This window comes from Varroa destructor, unplaced genomic scaffold, assembly GCF_002443255.2.
Source record: "Varroa destructor unplaced genomic scaffold, Vdes_3.0 BEIS01000005.1, whole genome shotgun sequence".
Taxonomy (NCBI): domain Eukaryota; kingdom Metazoa; phylum Arthropoda; class Arachnida; order Mesostigmata; family Varroidae; genus Varroa; species Varroa destructor.
The window spans coordinates 5,324,824-5,341,847 of NW_019211458.1; positions in this window are offsets into that span (position 1 = coordinate 5,324,824).

Below are 17,024 nucleotides of genomic sequence, written 5' to 3' on the forward strand. Positions count from 1 at the left end.
TATATATATATAGGAATGAATGTTAACAAACACTGGAAAAGACAACGGACCAAAGGTATTTTCTTATGACTCACAGTAGTTGTTTATTAACGTGCAACGTCAGCTGTTGGATTAACCAATTTTTATTCATTGAAAACCTGATGACACTTACGATGTTCTCACAGTTTCCCGTGATTGATCAGCTTTTCTTTATCGGCTTCTGTTCAAATAAATAAAAAATGGTTGTACAGTTACCTCTCATCATTTCAACATACTTTCTACTACCTATAATAGGCACATTAAAGATGATCATTAAAATTAGAAAGGTTTTGTTTATTTTATGCTTTGTATAAGTCTATAATTAGAAACTATTGACAGCCTATTCAAGCTAAGAAGAAGAAGAATCGGGCCTCTTTTAAAATCATTCATTGAATGGATATATCATATATGCTCATTTAACGAAATGTCAAACGCGTCAACAATATTGGAAAGAGAAAATTTAAAAATCTGAAATTTATTGAGTCCTAATTATTTCGAAGTATAAAGGCCAATCATTTTATGGTTTGACTTCATTTGCGACCTTTGCCGCCCGTCTACCCAAAAGACGCTGAGTGAACTTCATCTAAGAATTGAGATTCTTTATAATGTTTAAACACAAGATACAGTAAAGAGAGAGAGTAGCATTTTTTCTTTCCTTAATAAAACCCAGCGGCCTTACAAAAGTGCTTATTAGGAATAAATTCCTATGGGCCTATGAACACTTGAAAACAATGCATAGCGAGCCATGCTAAATCCTTCACTGCACTGCTTTATTAATATGTCTTCCAAACTTTCTATTTACCTACTCCACAAACTGTGGTTACGTATACCAGCCTAAATATGATTGCCTAAGGGGTTCGATCCCGATCTTACAAACCCGCAAGGTATTCTCTTGTATTTCCTCGGATTCCAACACAGCTTCTTTTCTCAAAGACTCACAGCGACACAACAAACTACACAAAACCGATGCGTTGCGACCAGAGCTATAACAGATTTCTACAATAAATGGATTTAAAATTGCAGTTAAAGGTCATCTTTGGGAAGAAGGAAGAAAGCATATTTTTTTACATGAGTTAACACGGCCAGGATGTGTTGAACGATCCTTCAAACGCGGACCGGATTTTGTAACGATGACTGCGGATGGAAACAGTCTTGACTCACTAAACCCTCAAGCTTTGGGAATAAACCTGTTAAATCAATTCTCTCAACGTATCTGAATACCTGAGAACTGCTGAGGTGTCACTTTAGCCCAAGCCTTTTTGAAGCGTTTAGTCAGACTGGGCTTCCAAGTCGTGTCTTTATCCTGCTTTTTTTTTTCTCTGTCCCGGTTTCCTTTTTATTGTCTGTCCCCTACCACTTTCTTCACCTTCCTTTAGCCTCGTTACTGCGTGCCACCATTTCACTGGCTGTTTTCTCTTTAGTCTTTACCGTTTAGGCCCCTCTTTGACCCCATTTAGAACCGAATTTAGAGCCGTTAATTAGGCCTTCCCTATTTTCACTATGTCGGCAAGAACCGTCCGTGACCGGTTAATACCTGTGCCGTATCGTAAGGTAGCTCTTCTTCCGCCTCCAACGATTTCCGAAGAACTGGTACCAGAGTTATGGTGCAGAAGATCTTATGCTAAATGTAAATAGAGGTCCTTCTGTCTATGGACGGGTCCATATAATCGTTTAAGTGTAGCGAACTCCCCTTCCTTACACGGTACAGTCTTAATTAGGACCAAGAGCGGTATAGTCGAAGCGTCCGGTGCACCTAGCTGCCTCTGATTACCAACGTACTTTGGATGACCTTGGTACGTCCTTATTTTGTCTGATAGCAATACCATGTACTCATACGAATTATACGCATAGTGCTGTTTATTCCGCCAGCAGCATTAAGAACTTCCGGGTGTTGCCTGATGCTCCACTGACTTTCGATAAAATCTAAGTCAGGCTTAGGATGACCCGCTGGACCTTTGTCGATACATTTTTCATATATGCAAATCCGGACAGCCCAATGTCAACAACGATTCTGAGAGTGAGAGTTGAAAATGTGAATATAATGCAGATAAGCTTTAGGTATGTGTAATTAGTATAGCATCACAACGAAGAGCACACAATTTGTTAAATATTAAATAAAAACGCAATACTTGATCCACGTGTCTTGCTTGTAAGCAAAAAAAACTTAAGAAGAAAAAACCTTTTATATTGTGATAAGGGCTCTTATCTTGAAAACAAGATCAGGTATGGTAGTTTTTAAATTTGATGTACTCAAGTTTTTGTTTCTGAACGTCGAAACTGGGTTCCGCTTGTAACTCATATCCACTGACATGAACTCTATAAACCAAAGACCGCTACGCAAGCATTTGCGTTAATATTGGACAGTATTTTGTTAGCAAAAGATTGTGATCTGATGCTAACTATAGTAACCCTAACAAAATTAGCTATGCCTTTTTAAAAACTTTTTGTAGTTGAAAGTGAGAAAAAATTTAGAGTTAATTGTTATCAACTTGCTTTAGTGTTTCGGACTTATAGTAGCAAAGGCATAAATAAAGAGGAATTCGCAAATATAAATAATATTACAGGAATTCGTCAGTAGTTTTATCTATTGGCATGTTTTTTCTGGATAACAACTACTTCAGAACACGTTATAGAAAAGTATATAACGGTTTGTATTTTTACACTTTTTACCTCTTATAAGGTCAGGATCGCCTTAATGAGGTCAGCGCGAGTACTTTCCGATTTGGGACGGCGATGTTGATTTTAAAAGTCAAGCTTTCAAAACAGCGCTTTAAAAATAATCTAGATGCGTCGCTATGATACGACTCCCGGAAAAAAATTATTTACTTGACACCACTGTCTAACAAACTGTAAAATATTAATTTTATTCTCGTTATTTGTTATCTATCACGGCTAGATAATTTCGTAGTTAAATTACAAGGGACTAAAGGGTCTCTATAATAAGTGGAATAGGTTCCATACTCAAACATGAACATTTGCTATACTAACTAAACAAAATTGCATAGTGCATTATTTTTTTGAACCTAAAAATTGTAACCCCCATGGATTATCTTTTAACAAATGGGAGTTTGGATAAACTTCGCAGTATTATTCAATATCTTTAAAATTATCTAATGTAGTATTTCACAGCAGGATAGTATTGATGCACGTGCTTATTTGTGTACGGAAAACTCAAAGGTAATACCAATCAAAATTATGCTAGAAGAAATCTTTTTTCGAAATAGAATTTCGCGCTCGATTTACCTCTAGAAAACTGTCTAGATATCCCCAATGCGAAATTTTTTTTTGGAAAGGCGAAAATTTGGGTATCAAATCATTAAGTAAAAATAAAAAAATGTGTAGACGACGTATCATTCAATAAATTTACGACCTGCACTAAACAAGAAGCCATTCCACAAATAGCACTTTTGGTAAAGAGATACTTCGTTGCTATTGCAATAATATATACAGTGTCACGCCGGGTGGTAAATTCCACTAAGTGATCCTCCAGCATTCAAAACATCTTTGAATGAAATGAACGAGAGACGTATGGTTCTAAGGTTGTACCTAAGGCTGTTGTCCGCTGCAACTGTTACCACAAAATAAAAAATCCCGTTTGATCCGTGTAGAATAACATGTAGCAGATTGCCGCTAAAGCTTCTACACACAAAAAAACAGGTGGTCGTTGTTCGTTGTTAATCATTAACGTATGTTTTCTAAGATTCAAAATACGATCTTGCACTTTGAAGTATTTTTGAAACTGCCAAATGAGACAATGTGGTTATTTTCCTTTGTACTCTTGTGAAGCAGTACAACGCCATCCGCACTAAAACGAGTAATTGTTTACCTTAATGTAACTTCACTTCTATAAAACAAATCAGGTCGTTGGAGCTCCGACAGAGCTGTAGGGGGAATGGCTTAATTAACTAAGCACTCCTCTTGCTTAAAAATGCAGCTTTGAGGTGAGCAATGTCAGGTACCACTCATCGGCCTTCTCCTTCTACCTTTCCTTTTTGCTGGTTCCTATTAATACGAAGTAAGTTGAGCACTCTCAAAAGAAAAACAGGAGTGTATCAATGAACAGTCAGCGACACGTGCTCTATTTGAAAAATTGTTCCTATGTGACTCAGATGGGAATACTGTCACCTGTTTGTCCAAGGCCAACTCTTGTTCCATTTTGAGCATAATTCTTCCAGGATTTTTTCTCATATGTGCCTCCGTGGAGGCAGGTATCTTTTTGAGGAGCTACAGTAATTACTAATCTATTGAAAGCTACTCGTTATACTGGTGAAATAATAACTTAATGCAATTGTCCCAAATCTGAATTTGCATGATAATATCAAAAAAAAAAAAAAACGCGCCTACAACGACTTAGTGGTAACGTGACTGTCTGTAGCGAGTCTTAAATATTGAAATCGACCAAATGCTCGTACTGGAACCTTAATTCGAAGATAGAGCTCATTGCAACAAACAACTTTTATCTATTATACTCACGTACAGATAGAGCTTTGTAGAGATAGCCATTCTACTATTTAACATCCTCGAAACAGCTTCGTGCAAAATGATTCGTTCTTACTAATTTCGTTAATGAGTAGACTCAAAGAGCAAGATGTTTGAAATCTTTCTTTAAGCAACGATGGGCATCTTACCTTTTTTCGTGCTTGTACATGTTAGAAGCTCAAACAGTATATCGAAAGAATCCAGCTCGAATTTAAAATGAAAATTCCTACTTCTATGTGCCATTCAGTTAAATAAAATATAGGATTCTTAGGTGAAATATGGATCCTAAACGAGTAGACAGATAATTGTTGTACGTGTAAAGGGCACACATCATATTTTTGTTACTCGACAAAAAATAGGGTAGAGAAGCTAGTACGACACAATAGTTTGATGTCAGAGAGCTGAACGATTGCCAATGAATAAAGCGCATAGCATATATTAAATCTATACATAGGTATATTCTGGGTAGTAACGGCTGCATTTTTAAAAACCTAATAAAGATCTGCAAATAAAATGTACAACTTTCCTAGAGCAAATTATTGGGAATTAAACCTACAAGTGGTTATGAACAGCTGGGTCCCGTAGAGACACTAACGAATAATGGACGCAATTTTTGGATCACGCCTTCCCCGAATTTGCGAGAATGAAAGGTGTATGCTGTTTTTTTATGTAGAAGGCGAACCTCGTAGAGCGGCATGAGAAACAACAGAATTTGTGTCTTCCTGGAAAGTAACTGAAAACATTTTACGCAGAAAATCTTAACCGGCAAGAACAACTTAATAAAATAGCTTCTCTTGGAATTATGAAATCATCTCTACAGCTTTCACGTCAAGGACAATGCAGGAGGGTGCTCAGAGAAAAATTTACTACCTTTATAACAAAAACTGACTTTTTACTCTTGAAGAAGCCTAGCAGTTGGACCCGCCAGTACCGAAGTAGCAATGGAAATACGATAACACGAATGCATAAATATTATAGTATTTTAGGTATTTTCACATCATATAGAACTTGTTGCTTATGTCTGTATATTTTGTTTACTGATTAGTTAATTTTGTTACTGTTAATTAATATTCTCTTTTTGGACTATCGCCAGATAACAAAATATATAATACCAGCTGTCAGATTTGTGCAAGTACAAATATGGGTCTTTTACCTACTTGGTCTACGAACAAATGTTGTTGTTTTTTTTTTTTCTTTAAATTGAATCCTGTTAAAACGTAAGTTAATTATTTAATGTCCAAGAAAAAAACAGAAAACAAGAGGTATTGACATGGTTTTAGGTTATTCTTTTACTCATTCTCCTTGACTAAATTCATAAATTTTTCTACGTGTATCAATGCGCCACTAAGTAAAGCAGATTTGTATAATAATATGTTTCCAAACAAAAAACATTACATGGCACATACTGACGGCCAAATCGTTTTATTTATTCTGTTATTATTTTATTCTGTAATTCCCGAATTATTACCGATATTGACTTTCGCAAAGCACTAAATGCTGATCTATCAAGCAACCTATCGTACGTATATTAAACAACTTAAGGTGCTAGCAAACAATTATGAGTACCATGTGGATTTAGTATGGTCTACGTAGAAAGTAATGACGGCTAGCTTCCATCATAAAACGTGTCTATTGAGTTTAATAGGGCACCATCGACCCACAAATATCATATCAGACCCCCGGTAAAGATTAGGCATCATCGCTAGAGACGATAACGATTTGATCATCTTTCACTTACCAGCTGTTCAGTATTAAAAATTACCAAAATGGCTGAATAAAGGAAACTACACTAAAATCCGTAATACCAATAATAATAATTGTTATTATTCTTATAGGTCCGTAAAATGACTGTTGCTCCGTTTTGGCGTCAGAATGAAGAGATTATCAAAAAAAAATGGCAGTTAAATAGAATTAGGTAAAGGTAGTCTATAATTTTTCTATGAAATTAGTTGCTATAAGAAACTTTGTCGTTTTTTTACAGAGTTAGCAAATGCACTCTGTACATACGACGATCACAAAAGCTATTTATACAGCTGTACTAATATGTATTATAGCAGGAGACTGTGTAACAATAATTAATGACCTGAGTAGGCAGGAGCGGGGGTACCTGTGGGTTCCAATCACGGGATAGTTTCACATCCTATTCGTGAGAATGATGCTGATTCAAGCATGTTTCGACGAATATATACATGTGGGTGAGCTCATGGAGCAGTATACGATAGCATGACCCCAACTTTCGTAATGATAAATAGGAAGGACTAAGCGACTGGCGTACAATACATGTATAATCCTCGTCATTTGCTTACTTCCTAACACGAAGGACCAGTATTTAATTAGCAAAATTTGTTTTTTTTTGTTATGCCTACAAAATAACATGGATCTTGGCATAGCAGAACTTCTATACTGCTCGTGAATTGTTACAAGCTTTTTGGGTTAAACTGATGAGCTTTTCGCTGATAAACCTATCCTTTAATAGGTTAAGCATATACAAAAACCTAAATAGAAATTGCTTGCTTGCTTTCCTAAGGACCTACAAATACCGCAGTCGGAATTTGGCAGGAGTATCGTGTTCTCATTGAACTCTTTCATTTTCTTTCTACCTTTTACTGCTGATAGCGCCCTAGATGCGACATCCGACTGGAATTGCATTTCATTTACTTCGGCCATAAAGGACTGATGTACATATTATGTTGCGTACATTCAAATCTTCTGGACGTATCTAGACTTTTTACCAGAAATTTTAAACAGCACAATGACAAAAGAGTAAACCGTTGATTTTTTTTTTAATTTTTAAAACACACTTTTTATCAGGCGATACTGAACCAGCAGAAGTTAATTTAAGTTCACAGAGGCTCTAATTATCAGTAGCAGTTTGCTATACCTAAATCAATTGGTAAATAAATAAGACGCCATGCATTCGCGATAGCAAAGATAACCGAGCTTAGTTGCCAGAAAACTTCATTAAAAAAGCAAGTCGCTTCAGAATTGCAAACAGCGGAAGTCTGAACACTGCCGTCAAAAGGGAGCGGTCAAGAACAATGTTTGTAGTCACGGTTTCCCGTGGCAGAGTCCATATCGCCCTGGTTATTTTTTGTGAGTTTTGAAATTTCCTAGTGGAAGTATTTCCGCAAGAGCTAATAATGCCTAGGACACGCTGAAGAATAAAGAGTAAAATGTCGTTTTATCATTCATCAACAGAATCACCGTAGTAGAAAAACAGGTACTTCTATATATATTTTTTTGTCCTCAAGTAGGAAATTCTGTTGCACTTGCTTTATAGACTCGACCTTACTGCATTAGGCTATCGTTTTGTGTGACCCAAGTAGCACAGTCCATAAGGCAGGTGATTCAATGCAGTGGTAGAGCTTAAATAACAGGTAGACTGATATAATCGCTTTCTTTTTTTCGCCAAAAAACATATCCCGGATAAGCAGCACAGAAAGATCATGGAAAACTCAAAAAAATGGAACGGAAAGGTAATATCAGAAGTTAAAAGCGCTTTTAGTAAGCGGGATAAAATTACTTTCGGACTTAACTATTTTTATATGTATATGTACAGGTTCAGAGAGCTGCCTTCAACGCCCAACAGGGAGTGTAACGCCCCATAATTGCCTGAAGATTGCAGGTCAGCTCAAGAACGCGAAACGGCTTTTTATTGTTATCCCTCTCTCTAAGAGCTCTGCTCAATGCACTGCCCCACTCATTCTGGCGCAACATGACCTGGCATGAAAAAGATGAGCCGATCATGAAAATTATGTCACCAGCTCATCCGCCTGAGCCGTCCGATTTACTAACAGATAGTGTCTAATAGCCGTTCAATAAAATGCGTTGGTTTTTTCTTTTGCGTCTGTAGATTGCCATCTTTTTTCATGGGTCTCCCGTTTTCACCTTGCGCACTTGCTCCGCGTCTGTTGGCTCGTTCCTTTGCACCGTAGTTGACCGTGTGTATATATGCGTGTCCGCAACGCGCGCATTCATTTTCACAATTTGTTTTTTCGCATCCGTGTGTCTGACCCGCTAAAGCTGACTATCACTGGGTATTATTGCTTTCGCCAATCAAAGAAGAGTAAGGAAGGGTCCTTAGGTTAAGAAGTCGGGATATCCAAAATCGGTTGGTAGCAAATCGCCCTGTCCCATTAAGTTACCGTTAATCTCACACAACTGTATCTCCTTACAGTTTTAACCCCATTTCTGTATGTCATCGCTTGCTTGGCCGGCTTTTGCTTTTAGCCCTTTTTTCCTCTGCTATTATCACTAACACATCAATACGAGCGTCCCACGTTTGCCCAGCGAGTTCTTTCCTCTCTCTCGTCTCCTTCCCCCAGTGCAGAGCTCCGTTTGTTTTCTCGGATGCGCCCCACTTACCTGTCTACCATGCAACCATCATCGTTTTTCCTGCAGCCCTCGTTTGCGCCGTTCTTCAGTCGACGTGCCAGCCGAGGGACAAACCCCAAAAAGCCACTTGAACAGAAGCATAGATGTGGAGATGGGGAGACGAAGAAAGAGCATAGAGGAATGACCTAAAGCATTTTCTCATACTTTTCCACACTGACGGCCATCGTTTCGGTTGTCACTACATCAGATCCGACTTCTGCAAGCACCGCCCAAATGGTTCTAAATAAACGGACACATTCAGGGCCTCTTTACTTTAGGCTTGCCGCTTTAACGATGGAGAATGGGCAGTCTATCGGTAGCGCTAAAGCGAAAAGCCGGGCCATTCTCGTACCGCTGTCCTCCGTTAGAACATGGCTTCACGTGCATAGCATGTCGGTTAGAGCGGGCAGGCTACATGAAATGGATACAGCATAGCATCGTTACTCTTCGTTACTCTTTTCGATGAGCGTGTTTGTGTATATATTTGTGTACGTCGACGGTACCTATGTACATGTGTATCTTTGTACCCAGGATACGATACGGACCTAACGTACCTAACAACCAATATAGCTAGTGTTTACATCGAATAAATACGTGTACGTACTTCTATCCGACGCTTCAGCTGCCGCAATGGAAAGGCGTATTGCGCTGGTTCTATAGTTATCTGTGCCTTGCAAAGGCAATGTGTACGTAGGCCACAATATTGATGATGCTCATAGTTGGTTTTTACATGGTCTGCGTAAACAGTTATTACTACTATGATTACTATGCTGCCGATGCAGAGTGTACAGCTCTTACACAACGACATGATTCGAGGTAGCCATATCTCCAGCTAGATTGTTCATGTCTTCATAAAAGCTTGGTAGGTAACGTATTTGCCTGCTAATCCTAAGGACGCGTGGTGGCCCAGGTTTGAATCTGGGCACAAACACACTTTATTCTCCACTGGGAGCCAGCTGCCTGATGGAATGCTTAGCGGGAATGCTGGCGGCAAAACTCGGAACACTTACGTTGTTCATGTTCAGAACTATATTGTACATGCGTGCATACGTTTATATGTATGTATTCCTATAATAAAAATATAATCATAATTGAGGCTAAATATGGATTCTTATGTTTAGTGGTAAGTAAAAAAAACTCATACTAAAACAACTATAAATGTGGACTTCGTGCATAGCAGAGTTAGAATGGTGGTGGCACCAGTACACAGAGACGTCTATCTTACTAAGCATGAACTTAAGGTATCTATGATTGCTTTCTCATTACGTACTGCCAGTGAGTGATGGCTGTAGAAGCAGTCTTACGATTCTTACAAGAAACTCTTTCCGCTTTTTTTGTTATTTAACTCATAGTTAAGGCGCATCGCTTTGAGGCTGGAGCTTTACAGTCGTAGCTGAAGTAGAGCTACTTGGCTCCAAAACAGGCTACTACATCAAATACTGCCACAAATTCCACATAGATCGATTAAATCATTTGTCGAGTTTGATTTTTTTTTCTAGTTTTTTTTAACCACTAACTAAGTGATTTGACACGAAAGTATCATTATCCTCTTTTTTTTTTTTTTTTTATTTTCATTTCCCAGCAGATCAGCACCATTTTTGAAATGTTCGTTTCAATAACGTCGTTTTATACAGTCCAGTACTAAGTAAACAGTGTGAGACTGGATACACTGTCGGATGGATTCCATTTTGAATAGAATGTTTACATCGACCTATTGGTTAAAAAAGACACACACCGAGTTTGCTTCCTAAAAACACATTCTCAGCCTTGAAGCCTCAGCCTGAAAGCACAGAAAACCATCTTTAAAATAGACTAAGAAGCTCATGACTTGTTCATCAAACTTGGCTCTTTCCAAATGGAATTTTTAGATCGATACGGCCTCTATTGGGTAAAGAGTAAACGTCATTCATTTTTGACAAGCTTGGTTCAAAAGAGGTGCAATGTTATCGCTACAAGACTCATTTAACAAATGGGAAGGACCCATAGATCAATATTGAGTTTATTTATAACACCTGGATTTCAGTATCGATAATTTATTTACACTGAACAAATGTTGCCGTAAACTTTTCTATATATAGAGAGAGAGCGAAGTATTATGTGGTAAAATTTACCAAGGTACATTGTTTGTTTTTGAGATATGAATTTTTTCCCATTATCAGCTGACAAATCTAGATCATTTAATGCTAGATTATTTCCGTCTTATATCTCTGTCGTGCCTTCGAACATGTTTTCAAATGTAATTTTCATGCCTGGTTGTCTTTTAATTAACATCTATATATAAAGGGCATCCGTCTGTATAGATAGGAATAATTGAGACATAAATGAAATACGCCTTCTGTGGTATTACGTCTGATACGGTATTGCATTCACGTACGGTAACTCTCTGATACAAAAACACAAGCTGTTTGACTAAGCTCGTTTGACTTTCGAGAACGAACACAATCATGGATCATTGATGACCAGATTGTACAATACGATCAGAAATTATCTAAGGAATCCATTAGTGAGTATTAATGAACCCTCGTTAAAATTTACCTTTTAACGCCCTCGACTATATTTACTGTGCAAACAAGTTCTAGGTATTATCTCTTGGGTGTAGCATTAAGGGCACGCCTTCAATGGAAGATTTAGCCGACGTGAGTTTTGCTTAACTTATTTGGATGTTTCCAACGGAAGTTATAATCATTAAAATTGAATTAAATGAAGTCTACTGTATAAATGAGGTGTCACCTAATGGCGTACATGCATATTCCATAACATTTTGTGTTAGTTTTGGTTAAGTGTTATAACATATATATATATATATATATATATAACACGTTCTTATTATTCTAGTACCATTTATTTCTTTCACCTTACATACTTTCTGAAAAACAGAGAGAAAAACTTTAGTGGCAGCAATTAAAAAAACATAGGTTCTATCGCATTTAAACAGGTACGGTTATTTATCAATTTGCATTATGATATCAACCATTCGCTTTGAAGGTTCCTCTCTGAGTTTTAAACTACTTTAAGAATCTGTCAGCACTTGAGATACTTCTAACCCACACACATGGTACTAATATACCACATACGGTATGCATGTAAATTAGCGGAATTACACAGATGGCAAAAAAAATTTATTACGATAATCGGCAGGTAGGGAATAAATGAGCGACAATTAGCCGTTAAGATCATAATTTGTCCTAATCGAATGGCCCATATGATATTTTAGCCTGATTCTCTGGCTGTACGGCCTAGTTGAGCATTATCGCGGATTCGCGCCAACAATTTTTTTCCTTCTTGGCGCGAACATTTCCAAGGTAAGGGCTAAGCTTGCCACTTTCTATCTTAACAGCCACAGACTACGGTCTTCCCGGGTATAATATTCTCCTAGTCGATTATTTATTTACCCTAGTGCCACTCTTTGCGAAATCAAATGACTGCACTGATGCCGTTGATTAATCTTGTTAGGAAGTAAAGTGAACGAGTATTTGGGGCTCGTTATAATAATATACAAATAAATCACAGGAATACTCTCAATCATTCGTTTACATCGAACACAATGGTGGTTGTCCGTAACTCATCAGCCTTGTGAAGGTGATAAAGACGTAAAAAACAAATCGGACCAACATTGATCGCCCAGTTTTCATTTACTGTGACAGAAGACTAGGTCGTTGGTCAGTGACCGACAACGTATCAGCTGGTGGCTATGGCTTTTATACCCTAACCGTATGTGAGGTAGCAGCTGTATGAAAGAGCAGCTGCTTGTTGTAACATTCGGTCATTGTTACCAGCCGTGCTGCGCATTTCGCAATGACCAATGATATCGTTTCCCATCTGGCCACCTCCATGGCGATGGCGCGGCATCGCCACAATCCCTTAACGGTCCTGGCACCCTCGCATTTTCGTCTCTGGTCGCAGTACATTCCCGGCGCTTTCCCTCTGTGGAGTCTTTACGGTTCTGATCTGGAGACTTGGCACGGTATATGGCCGCTTTCCCCCTCTTGTACACGTCTGGTCTCCCTCATTAGTCACGTCTTTTCCTGTCAACACTGGTTCTTCGAGACTAGACTTTTTCTTCTGCTCTTACTTCAGCGCCGGCACCTATACTGACGGCTGCCCAAGGGTCTTCCCTTTTGCAGCGATCTGACCCCTAACCAACCTGCCCCTTACGATGATTTGACCGGTCGCTATAAATGTCCCCGGCAGTGGCCGGTTTCACAGGTCTGGTCGGACGCGGACTTCATCGCTACTGCTAACTTACGGAGGACTATGCCCCTCTTCCGGGACAAACAACGCATCCGCTAGCTGCTAAGATTTGTATACCTAACCGTGTCCGACCTAACAGCTGTTTAGTGCTTACATTTTTGATCGCAACAATATGTGTAGATGTAAATATATATACATACAGGGTATTCCAAAAAAAATATAATTATTGTCGCTTCTGTTTCTATTCAGATATGATGAACAGCACAAAATTTACATCAAATGTATGACTTTAACTCTTATCCCAGATGTTCAAAGTTATTATCACTCTGGTTAATACACTGCAGATAATGGTTCACTATAGATTTATAAACTTCGAAAAACATTTAATTTGGCGTCATGCTCAACCGCGACTTTCAAGTCTGCCAGTTGTCAATTACTTAAAATCGACGTATCTTAAACGTAATCCACAATAAAAAGTCCATTGGCGTCAGATCTGGCAAACGGGCAAGGCACTCTATAAGACCTGTCATCCAACCCATCTGTTTGACACACTTTCATCAGGATATGCTCTGTTACCAAAATAACATTGTGCTAACAGTGCCGTAATGGTTATAAGATTCGGCATCATCACCAAAGTCCTCCCGAATTCATGGTAAAATAGATTCTTAAAGTGAATTCAAATTAGCTAACACCAATCACTATACTGCTAAAAAAAGTATTAATCCCTTCAACTAATTATGTCGTTGAACTGCTGCGTCACGTTCTAACTTGAAGTAAAATTGCATGGTATTCATCCTTCCCGAAAACCGTGCGTTATGTTTCTCTTTGCAGTACCATTTGCAAATTTTTTTGTTTCAATCGAATCACTTTCATTTATAATGCCTTAAAATGGAATGGCTGCTTGATTTGCTAATACCAACCTTACAACTTTGTTTTTTAATTTTTTCGCTGTAACTTTTCAGTACTCTTTCTTAGCTGTGAAGCTCGTCGATGTTCTTGACCGTCTTCCGTAACCGTTTTATCGAGTTTGAACTTATCCTTTATCCGATTAATTGTATATCACGTAATTGGATCTGCCTGAAGCTCTGTGCGATATTGTCCTTGTATTTCTGCTCCACTTTCATATCGCTAATAATGTGTTAAAATAATTTGTTGTTCAAGGGTTAACCTGGGTTTACTAATTATTCCCAGTTAATTTTACCCTAAAGCGAAACAACAATGGGGAAAAGAGTATGTATATTTTTAGAACGCTTTTCATATAAGAAAAGAGTGATAGAATGTTAAAACATTCTTTTGTTTTTCAAACAAGTTTAATCGAAAAACAAGAAATTTGTGTGTTTAATCTTTATCTTCACACAAGCTATATACATATACAGTACAGTAGAAATTATCATCATATCAATTGACAACCAATTACTTTAACTTATATTTCACCTATAGCTGTTACAAACTTCCCACTGCGGTTTGAGCTAGAAATAAACTTTCGTTTATTTTGCCCATGATAGTGCTATACTGAACTTATAATTATATTCTAATCTGAGCAGCAAAGGTAGCTACGCTAATTCTTTGCGTATTCGAAATGATAAAACCTGCGCCCTTTCTAAAAGGCTGTACTGTCTCACCTACATAACTTTTATTCTGCAGTACTCAATTAGTATTGCCCAAACATTTTGCTGACCTTATACTCGAAAGGCGGTCTTGTGATGGTTCAGCGTTTGCGTCTTACGATGCCCCGTAGTTGACACAACGAAAATCTTTTTGAAATCTTGTTCTATGGAACGAAAATTATCTGTTACGTTCTCGATTCCTAATAACGAGACTAAATCAAAGGTTTACAAGAAATTCATTGACTGCATAGCACATCTCCCAACAACAAATCTAAGAAAAGGATTAAGAACTTGAGGAAACTCACAGTGGTTATGCTAGACGGAGAAAATAAGTCATATGCCCAAGATGGGCCGATATAAAATTGGATATCAACCTCGCGGACCATCATGTCGAAGTTGAACAGATTTTGCTTGCGGAAGACGGGAAGGTGCACTTTCTAGTCAAAGAAGGTAACGCAAAAAAGATTTTCGCAAATAGCAGCTACGACGAATCTTACTACAGAAAATAGAATGGCTGGTCATTAGAGATTTCAATACAAGGCATAGCATCGACATTAGAAATAAATGTGTTGGAAATGCAACAGGGGTAGGAAAAAATTTCAAAACATTTAGACTGCAATAATTCTTATGGGTCAACTTAAAAACGACTGAGGTTGGTAAACGAAATAAGTTCCGATTGGAATGGATCATGTGGATCCTCGAGAAGCAGGTGTTCCCGAAATTGTGTTCAATATGCTTGTTTAAAGTACGGGCACTGGGCAGTCAGTTGGTCAGGAAAAAGGCAACAGCGTGTTATGAATGTGGTAGAGAAAGCCATTAGTATGAGGTTTACCAGAATGTTGACCACTGCGGTACGAATGAACGTCAAACGAATAGTTTAAGATTCCCTGGCTACAGCAAATAATTCTACTGAACATCTAGAAATCAAGTTAAGCCTACATATTGATGATGAAAATCAGTTTCCTCCAAGCAAACCTAAATAGGTTAAGGTTAACGTACGACCTGAAGGAGCAGTTTCCTACCAACAAGGTCAAAATTAGTTTACTCGTTGAACTCAATCAGAAAAGTTTAGCAGAGCACAAAATATGGTATATGCATAATCAGGAAGAAGATGTAGCTGTTGTATTCACAGCTTCAACATAGCTGTCATTTGTGGTGGCAGAAGATAAGGAATCGTGTGGGTGCTAGCTAAGGATCTTTTAATTGCACGTATGTATTTTTCACTTATCGTAGGTTTTTTTTTTCTTGTCGATAATCAATTTTACGAGCTCCAACTCGTGGTTGAGCTTGGAAATCGCAAAAATATTCTTTTAGTACAACTTTAATGCGAACGACAAGTTGGTCTTTGTCCTAAAATGAATATCGACTCACATAGGCTGTTCGAGGTTACAGAACAAATTAGTAAGCCGGAAGAGGGCTTGGCAGCGAAGAAATTCATAGCGATTTTAAGCAACCCGAAAAGCAGCAAAAAGGTGGAAAGGAAAAAGGGAGTTCTAGAAGGTCCTCCTAATGGGTACTCGCGGAACTCGGACCTCGAAATTAAATATAAATTTTGTATCAATTTGAGAAGAGTATAAACGAGGTAATTGTTGTCCTTAGGCATTTAGGCACGAATTAAAAGGCCTAATCAGACCAAGGAAGTTACTACATTGGAAGGCACTCTCAAACGAACCAAATAACGACAAATGGGACGAACCTATAGGATAGTAATTAATAAGATGACTAGTACTAACTCTATTGCTAAACAAAAAACTAAATTTGCAGGAAGGCGATAACAGGACTATTTCCCCCTGATAACAACCTAAGTTACTTGCCTACGCAGGCAATGGACGCGACCCAAATCTTGTACCATAGCTGAAAAGACTACAAGAAGAGAAGAGTAAACAGTCCTCAGGGCTGAAGAGAATCTCGGCAAATCTGAAAAAGGAATCGATTAGATAAAATACGGATTTATCTGCTAAAGTTAAGGATAAGGTATGAATGACAGGTTCATTTCCTACAGACTGGAAGGCTAATGTTACATTAATCAACAAGCCTGATAAAGGTAAAGATAATCCACCATTCTGTAATCGATATGTTTATTAAATGCGATTGATAAGATCGCGACACAAATTATTGCTAATCGACTAACTAAAGAAAACGATACTAAATAACTTATTTTGGACAACCAGTTTGAGTTCAACGAAAAGGAGGATGTGGCTACCGGGCGAGATGGAAGAAACAGAGTGGACGAAAGGATTATGTACCTTAGTGACATCTAATATCAGAAACCGTTCAGCTCTATATAGGAGGTCATAGTGAAAAGACACGCCGAACCTTACCTGCGTGTGGGTCATTACGAGTTGTCTAACTGAT